Source organism: Nesoenas mayeri, assembly GCF_963082525.1.
Source record: "Nesoenas mayeri genome assembly, contig: SCAFFOLD_36, whole genome shotgun sequence".
NCBI lineage: Eukaryota > Metazoa > Chordata > Aves > Columbiformes > Columbidae > Nesoenas > Nesoenas mayeri.
Genome location: NW_027659963.1, coordinates 1,473,102 through 1,495,381, shown reverse-complemented (window position 1 = coordinate 1,495,381; position 22,280 = coordinate 1,473,102).

Here is a 22,280-nt window from a genome sequence, read left to right as displayed (position 1 = left end):
GGGCAGAGGGTGAAGCTGACTTTGCCTGGGCGGCGCAACTGGCTGGGTGTGCAGAGCTGAGGAGAGCGGGCTGCTGCGGGTGACCCTAAAGCTGGAGAACCAGCCGGCAGCTCCAGACGCTCCCGCTGCCGGGCAGGGCCGTGCAGGCCAGTGCCCTGGGGCACAGCGACGTGACCCTCCGCAAGTACCAAAGAGCAGGTGAGGACCGTGGGCATTTGTACTGAGCTGTGACATCTCTAACCCGTGACATTGGGGTCCAGCCTGAGCAGGGCACGTGCGGAAGCTGTGCTGCAGGGAGGGCAGAGCTGAAGGGAAGGGCTGTGCCAGGGGCTGGTGCCAAGGCAAGGTGGGCGCGCTGTGGGGTGTGGGGAGGTGTCAGCCCCGGACTCAGCCCCTGTCTGACTGTAGTGCCCTTGGGCTGGTGTAGCTCAGTCCTCTGTGTGTTTCTCTTCAGGGGGAGCAGCATGCAAAGGAAAAGCAAGGAAGGAGGTGAACCCATGAGGAAGAGTGATGGATAAAGAGGGTTGGAGCGCACCTGCCAGTCAAGAGGGATCAAGAAAGAAGACACCGATGGTGGAACCGCAGGTCAGGAGAGCTCAAGGAGGGAGAAAGGTGACTGTGGCTGTATGGGATTTTCTAGCTCACACACCAATGAAAACAGTTTGCATAATAAAAGAAATGTATGCAAAACCAATAATTAAAGGCAGAGAATGTTTATATGCTATGTATGGGGTAGACCTGAAGGTATATTTCTTCCTACAACGAAGGAGAATTCGCAATACATGCTGCTGTCAGCAACGACCAGTAAGCGACAAGACTCTATTTACTGATGCCTCTGGTCGCTCACATAAAGTTGTAATTACATGGCTAAACTCAGATACCCAGTGCTGCAAACACAAGGTAGAAAAAGAGACCAAGAGTCAAACAAGTTCTTGAGCTGACAGCTGTTAGGATCGCTTTGAGGTGTTCTGTAACAAGCCTGTGAATGTTGTAACTGGCTCATATTATGTGGCTGGCATACTTAACCGCCTGGAAGCTTCTTTTCTTAAGGAAGAGGATAATCCTCTTTTGATGGCTGAATTGAGAATGCTATGGTTTCTAATAAATCATAGACATCATAGGTATTATGCAATGCACACCCGCTCTCGCAGTGGCCCTTCCAGGACCACTTGCGGAAGGCAGTAGGAGGGCCGATGCACGAGCTGTGCCGCTCACTGTGCCTAAAGCCTTGGAGCAAGCTAAATGATCACATAAATTCTTTCACCAGAGTGCAAAGGCGTTAAAACGACAACTTCAAATGACAGTGGATCAGGCCAGGAGCGTTCTCATGTCCTGCCCTGATTGCCAACAGTTGGCACCCGCGCCATCCACAGAGGGTGTTAATCCAGGAGGGGTTACTGCCAATGAAGTACGGCCAGCGGATGTAACGCATTGTTCTGAATTGGGTAAATACGTACGTGTTTCCGTAGACGCTCATTCCAGATTTCTCGTTGCTGCTGCACGCGCTGGTGAAAGAGCACGAGATGTCTGTAACATTGGCTGGCATGTTTTGCTGTTTGAGGAGTTCCACGATCTGTAAAACCAGAGGAAAGCGGAACGCACACTCGATTAGAGGAGCGATCCCCCAGCGCACTGTAATAGAAGTGCCTGCTTTTTAACACTTTCAAACCAGTGTTAAAGAGTCTGTTTGACGACTTTTCGGTATCATTTCTGGCGACGAGGATGGGATAATCTGCGTGACCTGCCGTGGATCCCAGGATCTCTGGGACCTTGTGCCGGCACCGGGGAATTCCTGGAAGGGACCACAGCTCCTCGGACCAGCTCGGGACGCGGGTAAAACCCCATCAATGAGATAAGGCACTTTCATTGTCTGGTTGCGTTGGCACGCTGCCTGCGCGAGACGTGGGCGACACCAGCGCGTTGGGTCTGCGCATTCGCGTCTGCGCATTTTGGTAAACTGGGTAACTTAAAAAAAGAAAGAAATAAAAAATTAAAGGGGAAAATGAGAAAACAATAAATTAAAGAGAAAAACGAGGGAACAGCAATTTGATAAAGGTACCTTTAATGATTTTGCTGTTTGTGCCTTAGCAATTGTATAATTGTTTCTGGCTTTAGTGGTTTGTTGTTGTTGTTACTTGTGTCTTGGGGGATTTTATAGTCCAGTACTTAGGGTCCACCAATTGTCTGTTATTGTGATTGTGAAGTAGGTAGTGGACAATCGGCAGGAGGATTCGTGAGAAATCCCCCCCAGGCTGTGTTTTCTGACATTGGAAAAGGATCGTTTGCTGTTCAACAGGGCGTCAACCAGGGAGAATCTGATTGAGTATTGTAATTAATGGTGGCCACTGTAAATAATATTAATGTGCTTCACAGGTCTAGGTGGGTATACTTTGAGATCTGTAGTATAGTAATGTGCTGCATGTAATATGTAGTAAGATATCTATTTTAAATCATATATTGCCTATTACATAAGGCATATTACACAATACATAATGTTACATATGCATTGTCTTTATTCTCTTCAGATCCATTTGTTTTGAAAAAGGATAATCAGGGAAAGAAATGCAAACCAGTAAAAGGTTTGTTGAAGAACAGCTATTGGTGTAGAATACACAGAGAACATGAGATCAAAATTGTCCCTCGGTCAGTCCAGGGTAGGATCCTGATATCCTTATATCGGGGCACAGGCTGCATTGGTATCGCCAGTGCATTTTATATGGGATTAGACACGCTGCGCCTAAAGCTGTAAATATGCCAAAACCTTCTGAGATTAAACAGGATTGTGAGGAGTCTCCCACTGAGTTTTTACACCGTCTTAAACCGACAGCTCAGAAATATATTAATATAGATCCTGACTTGGAGAACAGAGAAATAGAATTCTTAGTTGACTGGGAGCTCATTATTCTGTGTTAAACACTATGCAGGGAATATTAAGGAGCGATTCTGTAACAGTTATGGGTGCCACAAAAATTGCAAAACACGGCCCTTTAACCTGCTGCTTAGAATGTTTGTATGTGGAGTCTGTACTTATTGATTGTGTACCATGTGTCTTCTCTTGTGCACAACGAATGGTTGAAAAAAGCTTTAATGGTGCAATGGCTGTGCAGTTACACGCTGCTGTGGCTGGAATTGTTAAACAAAGAAGGGGAGATGTGGCAGGGTTGTGACATCAGGCCCGTGAGAAATTGCAAGAGTCACAGTGTGAGAACAAGCGCTGGTGGAACAACACAAGCAGCAAGGACTGTGTGGGACATGAACCATCAGGGACAGAGGGATTGGTACATCAGGGACAGAGGGATTGATACAGGATCGGTACATCAAGGACAGAGGTCCGCGATGTTTCAAATGCAAACCTGAGTTTGTATTAAATGTCTCTCTGCATCTTAAAGAGAGTCTGTGCCTCATCTGCTACACCCCTTTATCTGTTTCCCAAATTACGATTTAGACTGTATTTACCGTTGTAAAAACAAAGCTTTCCCCCCTTAATTTTTGTCACGTTGTAGTTAGAATTAATAGAGATATTGGAGCCCATCGTAGCTAAACTGGAAAAAGACAGCAGCCGTGTGTATTTTTAAATAAAGACTAAATCAAGTGTGCTAGCTCATTATCTTTAAGCGTTTTACTGTGATCACCTCTCTCCCAAGGTTTTGTGTCAGTTGTATCAAGGCCTGACACCCACGGCCACAGTGGATGAATCACCATGGGCACAACACCAGGAACCTGCCTGTTCGTGTTCAGGATATCCACTCCAGCAGACACGTTTTAATTGGTACTTGCGTTATGGATTAGATGCAACAAAAATCCATACTTTCTTTTGTCCTTTGGTATAGAGGAGGGGATTGAACTTTTCTATAGCAGATTCAATCACTTGTTGTAAAGCAATGAAATAAATAACTTAGGCTTTTTCTATGGATAAACAACATTTAATTCAATTCCTTAATTGTATTCCTTAAACACTTGTTCGTTAGACCATAAGCAAAACAGCGCTGGGTGTTAGTTCGTTAGTAGGCCCTTATTATGTGGTTGGTTAACCCTGAAAATGTTAGCTCCCTCTATCAATATAAGCTCATAAACAAGTTTCAAAATTTTTATGTAGAACTTACCCACCTTTTCCTTTTTGCAGGTTCAGAGCCCGAGCCTCATTTGGTTGTATCTGTAAACATCAAACGTCTCAGCACAAATCACAACTGCATTTCTCACAGACAGAAGTGCCTGATCTCCACAGCTTGCCTGGCAGTGCAGAGAGCAGGAAGTGCGGTGAGTCCTGGGCCTTTGGGGACATTTCACCCTGTTTTGTGTCCCAGTCCCTCCCTGCTCCCTCCTCTTTCCTGCTGTGCCCTTCTTCCTCTTCATCTCTTCTCCCTCTGGCCCTCTGCTGCTTCCTCACCTATTCCCCCACCCTTCTGAATCTCTGTGCAGGGTTTCTCGTATCTCCCTCTCCGTCTCCACCCCTCTGTGTTCTCATCATCCCGGGTTTCTCTTTGTCGTCATTCTTGTCTGTTGCTCTGTCCCGCTCCGTGCCCCATCATTTCTCACTGTATCCCTCTGTCCTGCTCCCTGCGCCTATTTCTGCCCCTCTTCTTTTTTACTCCCTCTTCCTCTTGCTGCCCACCTCAGGATTTTTTCCCAATCTCTATCCTGCCCCAACCCTTATTGTTCTTTCTCTCTCCTGCTCCCTCTCTGTCTTTCTGCCTGTCTGCCCTTTCCCTGCTGCTTCTTTCTCCATCTCTGTCCAGATTACTGCCCCTTTTCCTTCTTGATGTCTTTCTGTCCTGTTTGTCTTTCTGTCTTCCTTGCCTGTTCCCAGCCCCATCCCCTCTCGCTGTATCTTCCCTGTCCAGCTGGCTCTGCCTTTTCTTTGTCTTCTCATCCTCTTTCCTGCTCCTCAGCCCTCTTTTCCTCTTCCTCCAGCTCATTGCTGCATGTTTTCCCTTTCCAGTCTCTTCATTTTGATCTAAACTTTGCTTTGTTTCTCAGTCCCTTTGTTCTCTTCCCTTCCTGTTGCCTCTCAGTGGGCAGTGACGACCTGGTTCAGAGACAGCACGGCGACCACATCCCAGGTCGCTCGGTCCATCAGCACACAGACGCCACTGTGGTGGAAAGCAAATGGCGTTTCTTAACAAGGAACACAGCGTTATATACCTTAGGTTTGCAACGTCACGTCCATCTGCTTGCCTCACATACTCCTACCTACCTAGGGAGGGGCTACTATCTTTCTGTACAGCGCGAGATCTTCCGGGGTCCAGACCCTAACTACCTACAGGTATGCGTCACAACCCCCCCTGGACACCATTTGTGTCACAAACGCCCCTGGACAGGGTGTGTCTCACAAACCCCATTGGACAGCATGTGTCACAACCCCCCCTGGAAACTGTGTGTGTCACAAACACCATTGGACAACGTGTATGTCACAAACGCCCCTAGATAGGGTGTGAGTCACAAACCCCATTGGACAGCGTGTGTGTCACAAACCCCATTGGACAGCGTGTGTGTCACAAGCCCCCCTGGAAACTGTGTGTGTCGAAAATATCCCTGGACAGTGTGTGTGTCACGAACCCCCCTGGACAGTGTGTGTGTCACGACCCCCCTGGACAGAGTGTGTGTCACAAACACCCTTAGACAGGGTGTGTGTCACAAACCCCATTGGAGACTGTGTCTCTCACAATCCCCATTGGACAGCGTGTGTCACAATCCCCATTAGACAGCGTGTGTGTCACAATCCCCATTAGACAGCGTGTGTGTCACAATCCCCATTGGACAGCGTGTGTGTCACAAACCCCATTGGAAAGGGTGTGTGTCACAAACACCCCTGGACAGTGTGTGTGTCACAAACGCCCCTGGACAGGGTGTTTGTCACATACCCCATTGGACAGTGTGCATGTCACAAACCCCATTGAACAACGTGTGAGTCACAAAGCCCATTGGACATGGCGTGTGTCACAAACCCCAGTGGACAGCGTGTGTGTCATAAACACCATTGGACAGGGTGTGTGTCACAAACACCCCTGAACAGAATGCGTATCACAAACCCCATTGCAAACTGTGTGTGTCACAAACCTCATTGGACAGCATGTATGTCACAAACCCCCTTGGACAGTGTGTGTGTCAAAACCACCCTTGGACAGCGTGTGTCTCACAAACCCCTTTAGACAGTGTGTGTGTAACAAACGTCCCTGGACAAGGTGTGTGTTACAAACCACGGTGGAGTTTGTGTGTGTCACAAACCCCATTGCACACTGTGTGTGTCACAAACCCCATTGGACAGCCTGTGTGTAACAGACCCCGTTGGACAGGGTGTGTGTCACAAACACCCCATTGTACAACGTCTGTGTCAGTAACGTCCCTGGACACGGTGTGTGTCACAAGCCCCATTGGACAGTGTGTGTGTCGAAAAACTGGTTGGACATGGTGTGTGTCACAAACCCCATTGGACATGGTGTGTGTCACAAACCCCCTTGGACAGCATGTGTGTCACAATCCCACTTGGACAGTGTTTGTGTCACAAACACCTCTGGACAGCTTTTGTGTCACAAACCCCATTGCACGGTGTGTGTGTGACAAACCCCATTGGACAGTGTGTGTGTCACAAACCCCATTGGATAACCTGTGTGTCACAATCCCCATGGGATAGCCTGTGTGTCACAATCCCCATTGGATAGCCTGTGTGTCACAACCCCTCTTGGACAGTGTGTGTGTCACAAACCCCCGTAAACGGTGTGTGTGTCACAAAGCCAATTGAACACCGTGTGTTGTACAAAAACCATTGGATAGCGTGTGTGTCACAAACCCATTGGACAGCCGTTGTTTCACAAACCCCATTGGACAGGGTGTGTGTCATAAACACCCCTGGACGCCGTTTGTGTCACAAATGCTCCTGGACAGCATGTGTGTCACAAACTCCATTGGAAAGTGTGTGTGTCACAAACCCCATTGGACAGCGTCTGTGTCACAAACCCCATTGGACAGTGTGTGTGTGACAAATCCGATTGGACAGCCTATGCGTCACAAACCCCATTGGACAGCGTGTGTGTCACAAACTCACTTTGGACAACGTGTGTGTGACAAGCACCCCTGGAAAGCTTGTGTCAGAACCCCCCATGGAAACTATGTGTGTCACAAACACCCCTGGACTGATTGAGTGTCACAAACCCTATTGGAGAGTGTGTGTCACAAACCCCATTGGACAGCGTGTGTGTCACAAACCCCCCTGGACAGCGGGTGTGTCACAACTCTTCCTGGACAGTGTGTCTATCACAAAAACCAATGGACATTGTGTGTGTCACAAACCCCATTGGACAGGGTGTGTGTCACAAACACCCCTGGACACCGTGTGATTCACAAAGCCCAGTGGACAGTGTGTGTGTCACAAGCCCCTCTGGATAGTGTGTGTGTCACAAGCACCTGTGGACGCCGTTTCTGTCACAAACGCCCCTGGACAGTGTGTGTGTGACAAACCCCATTGGACACTGTGTGTGTCACAAACCCCATTGCACAAGGTGTCTGTCAGAAACACCCCTGGACACCCTGTGTGTCACAAATGCCCCTGGACAGGGTGTGTGTCACAAACCCCATTGTACAGTATGTGTGACAAAAACCCCACTGGACAGCGTGCATGCCACAAACCCCATTGGACATTGTTTGTGTCACAAACCCCATGGGACAGCATGTGTGTCACAATCCCCCTTGGACAGTGTTTGTGTCACAAACACCTCTGGACAGCTTTTGTGTCACAAACCCCATTGGACAGTGTGTCTCTCACGAACCCTATTGGACAGCGTGTGTGTAAGAAAAGCCATTGGACAGCGTGTGTGTCACAATCCCCATTGGAGATTCTGTATGTCACAAACCCCATTGGACAGCGTGTGTGTCACAAACCCCATTGGACAGCGTGTGACATAATCCCCCTGGAAACTATGTGAGTACAAAATACCACTGGACAGCGTGTGTGTCACAAATTCCACTGGATAACCTGTGTGTCACAATTCCCATGGGATAGCCTGTGTGTCACAATCCCCATTGGACAGCCTGTGTGTCACAACCCCTCTTGGACAGTGTGTGTGTCACAAACCCCCCTAAACAGTGTGTGTGTCACAAAGCCAATTGAACACCATGTGTTGTACAAACGCCATTGGATAGCATGTGTGTCACAAACCCATTGGACAGCCGTTGTTTCACAAACCCCATTGGACAGGGTGTGTGTCATAAACACCCCTGGACGCCGTTTGTGTCACAAAAGCCCCTGGACAGCGTGTGTGTCACAAACTCCATTGGAAAGTGTGTGTGTCACAAACCCCATTGGACAGCGTCTGTGTCACAAACCCCATTGGACAGTGTGTGTGTGACAAACCCGATTGGACAGCCTGTGCGTCACAAACCCCATTGGACAGCGTGTGTGTCACAATCTCACTTTGGACAACGTTTGTGTGACAAGCACCCCTGGAAAGTTTGTGTCACAACCCCCCATGGAAACTATGTGTGTCACAAACAGCCCTGGACTGATTGTGTGTCACAAACCCTATTGGAGAGTGTGTGTCACAAACCCCATTGGACAGGGTGTGTGTCACAAACACCCCTGGACAGCGTGTGTGTCACAAACGCCCCTGTACAGGGTGTGTATCACAAACACCCCTGGATAGAGTGCGTGTCATAAACCCCATTGCACTTTGTGTGTGTCACAAACGCCATTGGACAGGGTGTGTGTCACAAACACCCCTGGCCACCGTTTGTGTCACAAACATTTCTGGACAGGATGTGTGTCACAAACCCCATTGGACAGCGCGTGTGTCACAAACCCCATTGGACACCGTGTGTGTCACAAAGCCCCTGGAAACTGTGTGTGTACAAAATACCCTGGGACAGCGTGTGTGTCACAAACCCCATTGGACAGCCTGTGTGTCACAATCCCCATTGGACAGCCTGTGTGTCACAAACACCCCTGGACACCGTTTGTGTCACAAACGCTCCTGGACAGGGTGTGTGTCACAAACCCCCTTCGACAGGGTGTGTGTCAGAAACCACATTGGACAGTGTGTGTGTTACAACCCCATTAAACACTTTCTGTGTCACAATTCCCATTAGACAGTGCGTGTGTAAGAAATCCCATTGCACAGCTTGTGACTCACAAATCCAATTGGACAGCGTGTGTCACAATCCACCTGGAAACTGAGTGTGTCACAGACACCCCTGGACAGGGTGTGTGTCAGAAATGCCATTGGACAGCCTCTGTGTCACAAACTCCATTGGACAGCGTGTGTGTCACAAACCCCATTGGACAACTGTGTGTCACAAACGCCATTGCACGGCGTGTTTGTCACAAACCGCATTGGACAGCCTGTGTGTCACAACCGCTCTTGGACAGTGTGTTTGTCACAAACCTCCCTAAACAGTGTGTGTGTCACAAACCCCATTGGACAATGTCTGCGTCACAAACCCCATTGGACAGGGTGTGTGTCACAAACACCCCTGGACAGCGTGTGTGTCACAAACGCCCCTGTACAGGGTGTGTATCACAAACACCCCTGGATAGAGTGCGTGTCATAAACCCCATTTCACTTTGTGTGTTTCAAAAATGCCATTGGACAGCGTGTGTGTCACAAACCTCATTGGACGGGTTGTGTGTCACAAACACCCCTGGACACCGTTTGTGTCACAAACGTTTCTGGACAGGATGTGTGTCACAAATCCCATTGTACAGTGCGTGTGTCACAAACCCCATTGGACAGCGTGCATGTTACAAAGCCCGTTGGACATTGTGTGTGTCACAAACCTCCTTGGACCGGGTGTGTGTCACAAACCGCATTGGACAGTGTGTGTGTCACAACCCCATTGAACACTGTCTGTGTCACAATTCCCATTAGACAGCGTGTGTGTAAGAAATCCCATTGCACAGCATGAGTGTCACAAACCCAATTGGACAGCGTGTGTGTCACAATCTCCCTGGAAACTGTGCGTGTCACAAACACCCCTGGACAGGGTGTGTGTAAAAATCCCATTGGACTGCATGTGTGTCACAAACCCCTTTGGACAGCGTGTGTGTCACAATCCACCTGGAAACTGGGTGTGTCACAAACACCCCTGGACAGGGTGTGTGTCACAAACGCCATTGGACACTCTGTGTGTCACAAACCCCATTGGACAGCGTGTGTCTGACAAACCCCATTGGACACCCTGTGTGTCACAAACCCCATTGCACAGCGTGTGTGTCACAAACCGCATTGGACATCCTGTGTGTCACAACCCCTCTTGGACAGCGTGTGTGTCACAAACCCCCCTAAACAGTGTGTGTGTCACAAAACCCATTGGGCAGCGTGTTTGGTACAAACGTCATTGGACAGCGTGTGTGTCACAAACCCATTGGACAGCCGTTGTTTCACAAACCCCATTGCACAGGGTGTGTGTAACAATCACTCCTGGACGCCGTTTATGTCGGAAACGCCCCTGGACACCGTTTTGTCACAAATGCCCCTGGACAGCGTGTGTGTAACAAACTCCATTGGAAAGTGTGTGTGTCACACCCCCCCCTGGAAACTGTGTGTGTCACAAACACCCCTGGACAACGTGTATGTCAGAAACGCCCCTAGATAGGGTGTGTGTCACAAACGCCATTGGAGAGTGTATGTGTCACAAACTCCATTGGACAACGTGTGTGTCACAAACCCCATTGGACAGCATGTGTCACAAGCCACCCTGGAAACTGTGTGTGTCCAAAATATCCCTGGACAGAGTGTGTGTCACAAACCCCACTGGACAGCGTGTGTGTCACGAACCCCACTGGACAGTGTGTGTCACAAACCCCCCTGGACACTGTATGTGTCACAAACACCGTTAGACAGTGTGTGTGTCAGAAACCCCATTGGAGAGCGTGTGTGTCCAAACCCCATTGGACAGCGTGTGTGTCACAAAGCCCATTGGAAAGGGTGTGTGTCACAAACACCCCTGGACAGTGTGTGTGTCACAAACCCCATTGAACAACGTGTGAGTCACAAAGCCCATTGGACACTGCGTGTGTCACAAACCCCCTTGGACAGGGTGTGTGTCACAATCCACCTGGAAACTGGGTGTGTCACAAACACCCCTGGACAGGGTGTGTGTCACAAACGCCATTGGACAGCCTGTGTGTCTCACAAAGCCCATTGGACACCCTGTGTGGCACAAACCCCATTGCACAACGTGTGTGACACGAACCGCATTGGACAGCCTGTGTGTCACAACCCCTCTTGGACAGTGTGTGTGTCACAAACTCCCCTAAACAGTGTGTGTGTGTCGCAAAACCCATTGGACAGCGTGTTTGGTACAAACGCCATTGGACAGCGTGTGTGTAACAAACCCATTGGACAGCCGTTGTTTCAGAAACCCCATTGCACAGGGTGTGTGTAACAATCACCCCTGGACGCCGTTTATGTCGGAAACGCCCTAGGACACCGTTTTGTCACAAATGCCCCTGGACAGCGTGTGTGTAACAAACTCCATTGGAAAGTGTGTGTGTCACACCCCACCCTGGAAACTGTGTGTGTCACAAACACCCCTGGACAACGTGTATGTCAGAAACGCCCCTAGATAGGGTGTGTGTCACAAACCCCATTGGAGAGTGTATGTGTCACAAATCCCATTGGACAACGTGTGTCTCACAAACCCCATTGTACAGCCTGTGTCACAAGCCACCCTGGAAACTGTGTGTGTCCAAAATATCCCTGGACAGCGTGTGTGTCACAAACCCCATTGGACAGCATGTGTGTCACGAATCCCATTGGACAGTGTGTGTCACAACACCCCCTGGACAGTGTGTGTGTCACAAACACCCTTAGACAGTGTGTGTGTAACAAACCCCATTGGAGAGCGTGTGTGTCACAAACCCCATTGGACAGCGTGTTTCACAACCCCCCCTGGACAGCGTATGTGTCACAAACCACATTGGACAGCGTGTGTGTCACAAACCCCATTGGAAAGGGTGTGTGCCACAAACGCCCCTGGACAGGGTGTTTGTCACATACCCCATTGGACAGTGTGCATGTCACAAACCCCATTGAACAACGTGTGAGTCACAAAGCCCATTGTATACTGCGTGTGTCACAAACCCCATTGGACAGCGTGTGTGTCATAAACAGCATTGGACAGGGTGTGTGTCACAAACACCCCTGGACAGAATGCGTGTTCACAAACCCCATTGCAAATTGTGTGTGTCACAAACCTCATTGGACAGCATTTATGTCACAAACCCCCTTGGACAGTGTGTGTGTAACAAACGTCCCTGGACAAGGTGTGTATTACAAACCGCGGTGGAGTTTGTCTGTGTCACAAACCCCATTGCACATTGTGTGTGTCAAAAACCCCATTGGATAGCCTGTGTGTCACAAACCCCATTGGACAGGGTGTGTGTCACAAACCCCCTTGGACATGGTGTGTGTCACAAACCCCAGTGGACAGCGTGTTTCACAACCACCCCTGTACAGTGTGTTTTTCACAAACACCCCTGGACACCGTTTGTGTTACAATCGCCCCTGGACAGGGAGTGTGTAACATACCCCTTTGGAGAGTGTGTGTGTCACAAACCCCATTGGACAGGGTGTGTGTCACAAACACCCCTGGACACCGTGTGATTCACAAAGCCCAGTGGACAGTGTGTGTGTCACAAGCCCCTCTGGACAGTGTGTGTGTCACAAACACCCGTGGACGCCGTTTCTGTCACAAACGCCCCTGGACAGGGTGTGTGTGACAAACTCCATTGGACACTGTGTGTGTCACAAACCTCATTGCACAAGGTGTCTGTCAGAAACACCCCTGGACACCCTGTGTGTCACAAATGCCCCTGGACAGGATGTGTGTCACAAACTCCATGGGACAGCATGTATGTCTCAATCCCCCTTGGACAGTGTTTGTGTCACAAACACCTCTGGACAGCTTTTGTGTCACAAATCCCATTGGACAGCGTGTGTGTCACGAACCCTATTGAACAGCGTGTGTGTAAGAAAACCCATTGGACAGCGTGTGTGTCACAACCCCCCGTGGAAACTGTGTGTGTCACAAATACCCCTGGACAGCGTGTGTGTCACAATCCCCATTGGAGATTCTGTAGTCACAAACCCCATTGGACAGCGTGTGTGTCACGAACCCTCCTGGACACTGTGTGTGTCACAAACACCCTTAGAGAGGGTGTGTGTCACAAAGCCCATTGGAAAGGGTGTGTGTCACAAACACCCCTGGACACTGTGTGTGTCACAAACCCCATTGAATAATGTGTGAGTCACAAAGCCCATTGGACACTGCGTGTGTCACAAACCCCCTTGGACAGGGTGTGTGTCACAATCCACCTGGAAACTGGGTGTGTCACAAACACCCCTGGACAGGGTGTGTGTCACAAACGCCATTGGACAGTGTGTGTCACAAACCCCGCTGGACACTGTGTGTGTCACAAACACCCTTAGACAGGGTGTGTGTCACAAACCCCATTGGAGAGCGTGTGTGTCACAAAGCCCATTGGAAAGATTGTGTGTCACAAACACCCCTGGACAGTGTGTGTGTCACAAACTCCATTGAATAACGTGTGAGTCACAAAGCCCATTGGACACTGCGTGTGTCACAAACCCCCTTGGACAGGGTGTGTGTCACAATCCACCTGGAAACTGGGTGTGTCACAAACACCCCTGGACAGGGTGTGTGTCACAAACGCCATTGGACAGCCTGTGTGTCACAAACACCATTGGACAGCGTGTGTCTCACAAACCCCATTGCACAGCGTGTGTGTCACAAACCCCATTGCACAGCGTGTGTGTCACAAACCACATTGGACAACCTGTGTGTCACAACCCCTCTTGGACAGTGTGTGTGTCACAAACCCGCCTAAACAGTGTGTGTGTGTCGCAAAACCCATTGGACAGCGTGTTTGGTACAAACGCCATTGAACAGCGTGTGTGTCACAAACCCATTGGACAGCCGTTGTTTCACAAACCCCATTGCACAGGGAGTATGTAACAAACACCCCTGGACGCTGTTTGTGTCAGAAACGCCCCTGGACAGCGTGTGAGTCACAAACTCCATTGGAGAGTGTGTGTGTCACAAACCCCATTGGACAGAGTGTGTCACAAACCCCCTGGAAACTGTGTGTGTCACAAACTCCATTGGACAACGTGTATGTCACAATCGCCCCTGGATAGGGTGTGTGTCACAAACGCCATTGGAGAGTGTATGTGTCACAAACCCCATTGGACAACGTGTGTGTCACAAACACCCTTAGATAGGGTGTGTGTCACAAACCCCATTGGAGAGTGTGTGTGTCACAAAGCCCATTGGAAAGGGTGTGTGTCACAAACACCCCTGGACAGCGTGTGTGTCACAAACACCCCTGGACAACGTGTATGTCACAAACGCACCTAGATAGACCGTGTGTCACAAACCCCATTGGACAGTGTATGTGTCACAAACCCCATTGGACAACGTGTGTCTCACAAACCCCATTGGACAGCATGTGTGACAAGCCCCCCTGGAAACTGTGTGTGTCCAAAATATCCCTGGACAGAGTGTGTGTCACAAACCCCATTGGACAGCGTGTATGTCACGAATCCCATTGGACAGCGTATGTCACAAACCCCCCTGGACAGTGTGTTTATCACACACACCCTTGGACAGAGTGTGTGTCAGAAACCCCATTGGAGAGCGTGTGTGTCACAAACCCCATTGGACAGCGTGTGTCACAACCCCCCCTGGACAGCGTATGTGTCACAAACCCCATTGGACAGCGTGTGTGTCACAAACCCCATTGGAAAGGGTGCATATCACAAATCCCATTGAACAACGTGTGAGTCACAAAGCCCATTGTATACTCCGTGTGTCACAAACCCCATTGGACATCGTGTATGTCATAAATACCATTGGACAGGGTGTGTGTCACAAACACCCCTGGACAGAATGCGTGTTCACAAACCACGTTGCAAATTGTGTGTGTCACAAACCTCATTGGACAGCATTTATGTCACAAACCTCCTTGGACAAGGTGTATGTTACAAACCGCGGTGGAGTTTGTGTTTGTCACAAACCCCATTGCACATTGTGTGTGTCACAAACCCCATTGGACAGCCTGTGTGTCACAAACCCCATTGGACAGGGTGTGTGTCGCAAACACCCCATTGTACAACATTTGTGTCAGTAACGTCCCTGGACAGGGTGTGTGTCACAAACCCCATTGGATATGGTGTGTGTCACAAACCCCAGTGGACAGCGTGTTTCACAACCACCCCTGTACAGTGTGTTTTTCACAAACACCCCTGGACACCGTTTGTGTTACAATCGCCCCTGGACAGGGAGTGTGTCACATACCCCTTTGGAGAGTGTACGTGTGTCACAGACCCCATTGGACAGGGTGTGTGTCACAAACACCCCTGGACACCGTGTGATTCACAAAGCCCAGTGGACAGTGTGTGTCACAAGCCCCTCTGGACAGTGTGTGTGTCACAAACACCCGTGGATGCCGTTTCTGTCACAAACGCCCCTGGACAGGGTGTGTGTGACAAACCCCATTGGACACTGTGTGTGTCACAAACCCCATTGCACAAGGTGTCTGTCAGAAACACCCCTGGACACCCTGTGTGTCACAAATGCCCCTGGACAGGGTGTGTGTCACAAAGCCCATTGTACAGCATGTGTGACAAAAACCCCACTGGACAGCGTGCATGCCACAAACCCCATTGGACATTGTTTGTGTCACAAAGCCCATGGGACAGCATGGGCGTCACAATCCCCCTTGGACAGTGTTTGTGTCACAAACCCCATTGGACAGTGTGTGTGTCACGAACCCTATTGGACAGCGTGTGTGTAAGAAAACCCATTGGACAGCGTGTGTGTCACAACCCCCCGTGGAAACTGTGTGTGTCACAAATACCCCTGGACAGCGTGTGTGTCACAATCCCCATTGGAGATTCTGTATGTCACAAACCCCATTGGACAGCGTGTGTGTCACAAACCCCTTGGACAGCGTGTGACATAATCCCCCTGGAAACTATGTGTGTACAAAATACCACTGGACAGCGTGTGTGTCACAAATCCCACTGGATAACCTGTGTGTCACAATCCCCATTGGACAGCCTGTGTGTCACAACCCCTCTTGGACAGTGTGTGTGTCACAAACCCCCGTAAACGGTGTGTGTGTCACAAAGCCAATTGAACACCGTGTGTTGTACAAACGCCATTGGATAGCGTGTGTGTCACAAACCCATTGGACAGCCGTTGTTTCACAAACCCCATTGGACAGGGTGTGTGTCATAAACACCCCTGGACGCCGTTTGTGTCACAAATGCCCCTGGACAGCGTGTGTGTCACAAACTCCATTGGAAAGTGTGTGTGTCACAAGCCCCTCTGGACAGTGTGTGTGTCACAAACACCTGTGGACGCCGTTTCTGTCACAAACGCCCCTGGACAGGGTGTGTGTGACAAACCGCCATTGGACACTCTTTGTGTCTCAAACCTCATTGCACAAGGTGTCTGTCAGAAACACCCCTGGACACCCTGTGTGTCACAAATGCCCCTGGACAGGGTGTGGGTCACAAACCCCATTGTACAGCATGTGTGACAAAAACCCCACTGGACAGCGTGCATGCCACAAACCCCATTGGACATTGTTTGTGTCACAAACCCCATGGGACAGCATGTGTGTCACAATCCCCCTTGGACAGTGTTTGTGTCACAAACACCTCTGGACAGCTTTTGTGTCACAAACCCCATTGGACAGTGTGTGTGTCACGAACCCTATTGGACAGCGTGTGTGTAAGAAAACCCCTTGAAGAGCGTGTGTGTCACAACCCCCCGTGGAAACTGTGTGTGTCACAAATACCCCTGGACAGTGTGTGTGTCACAATCCCCATTGGAGATTCTGTATGTCACAAACCCCATTGGACAGCGTGTGTGTCACAGACCCCATTGGACAGCGTGTGACATAATCCCCCTGGAAACTATGTGTGTACAAAATACCACTGGACAGCGTGTGTGTCACAAATCCCACTGGATAACCTGTGTGTCACAATCCCCATTCGATAGCCTGTGTGTCACAATCCCCATTGGACAGCCTGTGTGTCACAACCCCTCTTGGACAGTGTGTGTGTCACAAACCCCCGTAAACGGTGTGTGTGTCACAAAGCCAATTGAACACCGTGTGTTGTACAAACGCCATTGGATAGCGTGTGTGTCACAAACCCATTGGACAGCCGTTGTTTCACAAACCCCATTGGACAGGGTGTGTGTCATAAACACCCCTGGACGCCGTTTGTGTCACAAATGCCCCTGGACAGCGTGTGTGTCACAAACTCCATTGGAAAGTGTGTGTGTCACAAGCCCCTCTGGACAGTGTGTGTGTCACAAACACCTGTGGACGCCGTTTCTGTCACAAACGCCCCTGGACAGGGTGTGTGTGACAAATCCCATTGGACACTGTTTGTGTCTCAAACCTCATTGCACAAGGTGTCTGTCAGAAACACCCCTGGACGCCGTTTGTGTCACAAATGCTCCTGGACAGCGTGTGTGTCACAAACTCCATTGGAAAGTGTGTGTGTCACAAACCCCATTGGACAGCGTCTGTGTCACAAACCCCATTGGACAGTGTGTGTGTCACAAACCCGATTGAACAGCCTGTGCATCACAAACCCCATTGGACAGCGTGTGTGTCACAAACTCACTTTGGACAACGTGTGTGTGACAAGCACCCCTGGAAAGCTTGTGTCAGAACCCCCCATGGAAACTATGTGTGTCACAAACAGCCCTGGACTGATTGTGTGTCACAAACCCTATTGGAGAGTGTGTGTCACAAACCCCATTGGACAGCGTGTGTGTCACAAACCCCCCTGGACAGCGGGTGTGTCACAACTCTTCCTGGACAGTGTGTGTATCACAAAAACCAATGGACAGTGTGTGTGTCACAGACCCCATTGGACAGGGTGTGTGACATAAACCCCATTGTACAGCGTGCATGTCACAAACCCCGTTGGACATTGTGTGTGTCACAAACCCCATTGGACAGGCTGTGTGTCACAAACACCCCTGGACACCGTGTGATTCACAAAGCCCAGTGGACAGTGTGTGTGTCACAAACCCCTCTGGACAGTGTGTGTGTCACAAACACCCGTGGACGCCGTTTCTGTCACAAACGCCCCTGGACAGGGTGTGTGTGACAAACTCCATTGGACACTGTGTGTGTCACAAACCCCATTGCACAAGGTGTCTGTCAGAAACACCCCTGGACACCCTGTGTGTCACAAATGCCCCTGGACAGGGTGTGTGTCACAAACCCCATGGGACAGCATGTGTGTCACAATCCCCCTTGGACAGTGTTTGTGTCACAAACACCTCTGGACAGCTTTTGTGTCACAAATCCCATTGGACAGTGTGTGTGTCACGAACCCTATTCGACAGCGTGTGTGTAAGAAAACCCATTGGACAGCGTGTGTGTCACAACCCCCCGTGGAAACTGTGTGTGTCACAAATACCCCTGGACAGCGTGTGTGTCACAATCCCCATTGGAGATTCTGTAGTCACAAACGCCATTGGACAGCGTGTGTGTCACGAACCCCCCTGGACACTGTGTGTGTCACAAACACCCTTAGAGAGGGTGTGTGTCACAAAGCCCACTGGAAAGGGTGTGTGTCACAAACACCCCTGGACACTGTCTGTGTCACAAACCCCATTGAATAATGTGTGAGTCACAAAGCCCATTGGACACTGCGTGTGTCACAAACCCCCTTGGACAGGGTGTGTGTCACAATCCACCTGGAAACTGGGTGTGTCACAAACACCCCTGGACAGGGTGTGTGTCACAAACGCCATTGGACAGTGTGTGTCACAAACCCCCCTGGACACTGTGTGTGTCACAAACACCCTTAGACAGGGTGTGTGTAACAAACCCCATTGGAGAGCGTGTGTGTCACAAAGCCCATTGGAAAGATTGTGTGTCACAAACACCCCTGGACAGTGTGTGTGTGTCACAAACTCCATTGAATAACGTGTGAGTCACAAAGCCCATTGGACACTGCGTGTGTCACAAACCCCCTTGGACAGGGTGTGTGTCACAATCCACCTGGAAACTGGGTGTGTCACAAACACCCCTGGACAGGGTGTGTGTCACAAACACCATTGGACAGCCTGTGTGTCACAAACGCCATTGGACAGCGTGTGTCTCACAAACCCCATTGGACACCCTGTGTGTCACAAACCCCATTGCACAGCGTGTGTGTGACAAACCGCATTGGACAGCCTGTGTGTCACAACCCCTCTTGGACAGTGTGTGTGTCACAAACCCGCCTAAACAGTGTATGTGTGTCGCAAAACCCATTGGACAGCGTGTTTGGTACAAACGCCATTGAACAGCGTGTGTGTCACAAACCCATTGGACAGCCGTTGTTTCACAAACCCCATTGCACAGGGGGTATGTAACAAACACCCCTGGACGCTGTTTGTGTCAGAAACGTCCCTGGACAGCGTGTGTGTCACAAACTCCATTGGAGAGTGTGTGTGTCACAAACCCCATTGGACAGAGTGTGTCACAAACCCCCTGGAAACTGTGTGTGTCACAAACCCCATTGGACAACGTGTATGTCACAATCGCCCCTGGATAGGGTGTGTGTCACAAACGCCATTGGAGAGTGTATGTGTCACAAACCCCATTGGACAACGTGTGTCTCACAAACCCCATTGGACAGCATGTGTCACAAGCCACCCTGGAAACTGTGTGTGTCCAAAATATCCCTGGTCGGAGTGTGTGTCACAAACCCCACTGGACAGCGTGTGTGTCACGAACCCCACTGGACAGTGTGTGTCACAAACCCCCCTGGACACTGTATGTGTCACAAACACCCTTAGACAGTGTGTGTGTCAGAAACCCCATTGGAGAGCGTGTGTGTCCAAACCCCATTGGACAGCGTGTGTGCCACAAAGCCCATTGGAAAGGGTGTGTGTCACAAACACCCCTGGACAGTGTGTGTGTAACAAACCCCATTGAACAACGTGTGAGTCACAAAGCCCTTTGGACACTGCGTGTGTCACAAACCCCCTTGGACATGGTGTGTGTCACAATCCACCTGGAAACTGGGTGTGTCACAAACACCCCTGGACAGGGTGTGTGTCACAAACGCCATTGGATAGCCTGTGTGTCTCACAAAGCCCATTGGACACCCTGTGTGGCACAAACCCCATTGCACAGTGTGTGTGCCACGAACCGCATTGGACAGCCTGTGTGTCACAACCCCTCTTGGATAGTGTGTGTGTCACAAACCCCCCTAAACAGTGTGTGTGTGTCGCGAAACCCATTGGACAGCGTGTTTGGTACAAACGCCATTGGACAGCGTGTGTGTCACAAACCCCATTGGAAAGGGTGTGTGTCACAAACGCCCCTGGACAGGGTGTTTGTCACATACCCCACTGTATAGTGTGCATGTCACAAACCCCATTGAACAACGTGTGAGTCACAAAGCCCATTGTATACTGCGTGTGTCACAAACCCCATTAGACAGCGTGTGTGTCATAAACACCATTGGACAGGGTGTGTGTCACAAACACCCCTGGACAGAATGCGTGTTCACAAACCCCATTGCAAATTGTGTGTGTCACAAACCTCATTGGACAGCATTTATGTCACAAACTCCCTTGGACAGTGTGTGTGTAACAAACGTCCCTGGACAAGGTGTGTATTACAAACCGCGGTGGAGTTTGTGTGTGTCACAAACCCCATTGCACATTGTGTGTGTCAAAAACCCCATTGGACAGTCTGTGTGTCACAAACCCCATTGGACAGGGTGTGTGTCACAAACCCCCTTGGACATGGTGTGTGTCACAAATCCCAGTGGACAGCGTGTTTCACAACCACCCCTGTACAGTGTGTTTTTCACAAACACCCCTGGACACCGTTTGTGTTACAATCGCCCCTGGACAGGGAGTGTGTCACATACCCCTTTGGAGAGTGTGTGTGTCACAAAACCCATTGGACAGGGTGTGTGTCACAAACACCCATGGACACCGTGTGATTCACAAAGCCCAGGGGACAATGTGTGTGTCACAAGCCCCTCTGGACAATGTGTGTGTCACAAACACCCGTGGATGCCGTTTCTGTCACAAACGCCCCTGGACAGGGTGTGTGTGACAAACTCCATTGGACACTGTGTGTGTCACAAACCCCATTGCACAAGGTGTCTGTCAGAAACACCCCTGGACACCCTGTGTGTCACAAATGCCCCTGGACAGGGTGTGTGTCACAAACCCCATGGGACAGCATGTGTGTCACAATCCCCCTTGGACAGTGTTTGTGTCACAAACACCTCTGGACAGCTTTTGTGTCACAAATCCCATTGGACAGTGTGTGTGTCACGAACCCTATTGGACAGCGTGTGTGTAAGAAAACCCATTGGACAGCGTGTGTGTCACAACCCCCCGTGGAAACTGTGTGTGTCACAAATACCCCTGGACAGCGTGTGTGTCACAATCCCCATTGGAGATTCTGTAGTCACAAACCCCATTGGACAGCGTGTGTGTCACGAACCCCCCTGGACACTGTGTGTGTCACAAACACCCTTGGAGAGGATGTGTGTCACAAAGCCCATTGGAAAGGGTGTGTGTCACAAACATCCCTGAACAGTGTGTGTGTCACAAACTCCATTGAATAACGTGTGAGTCACAAAGCCCATTGGACACTGCGTGTGTCACAAACGCCCTTGGACAGGGTGTGTGTCACAATCCACCTGGAAACTGGGTGTGTCACAGACACCCCTGGACAGGGTGTGTGTCACAAACGCCATTGGACAGCCTGTGTGTCACAAACGCCATTGGACAGCGTGTGTCTCACAAACCCCATTGGACACCCTGTGTGGCACAAACCCCATTGCACAGCGTGTGTGTCACAAACCGCATTGGACAGCCTGTGTGTCACAACCCCTCTTGGACAGTGTGTGTGTCACAAACCCGCCTAAACAGTGTGTGTGTGTCGCAAAACTCATTGGACAGCGTGTTTGGTACGAACGCCGTTGAACAGCGTGTGTGGCACAAACCCATTGGACAGCTGTTGTTTCACAAACCCCATTGCACAGGGGGTGTGTAACAAACACCCCTGGACGCCGTGTGTGTCAGAAACGCCCCTGGACACCGTGTGTGACACAAACTCCATTGGAGAGCGTGTGTGTCACAAACCCCATTGGACAGAGTGTGTCACAAACCCCCTGGAAACTGTGTGTGTCACAAACCCCATTGGACAACGTGTATGTCACAATCGCCCCTGGATAGGGTGTGTGTCACAAACGCCATTGGAGAGTGTATGTGTC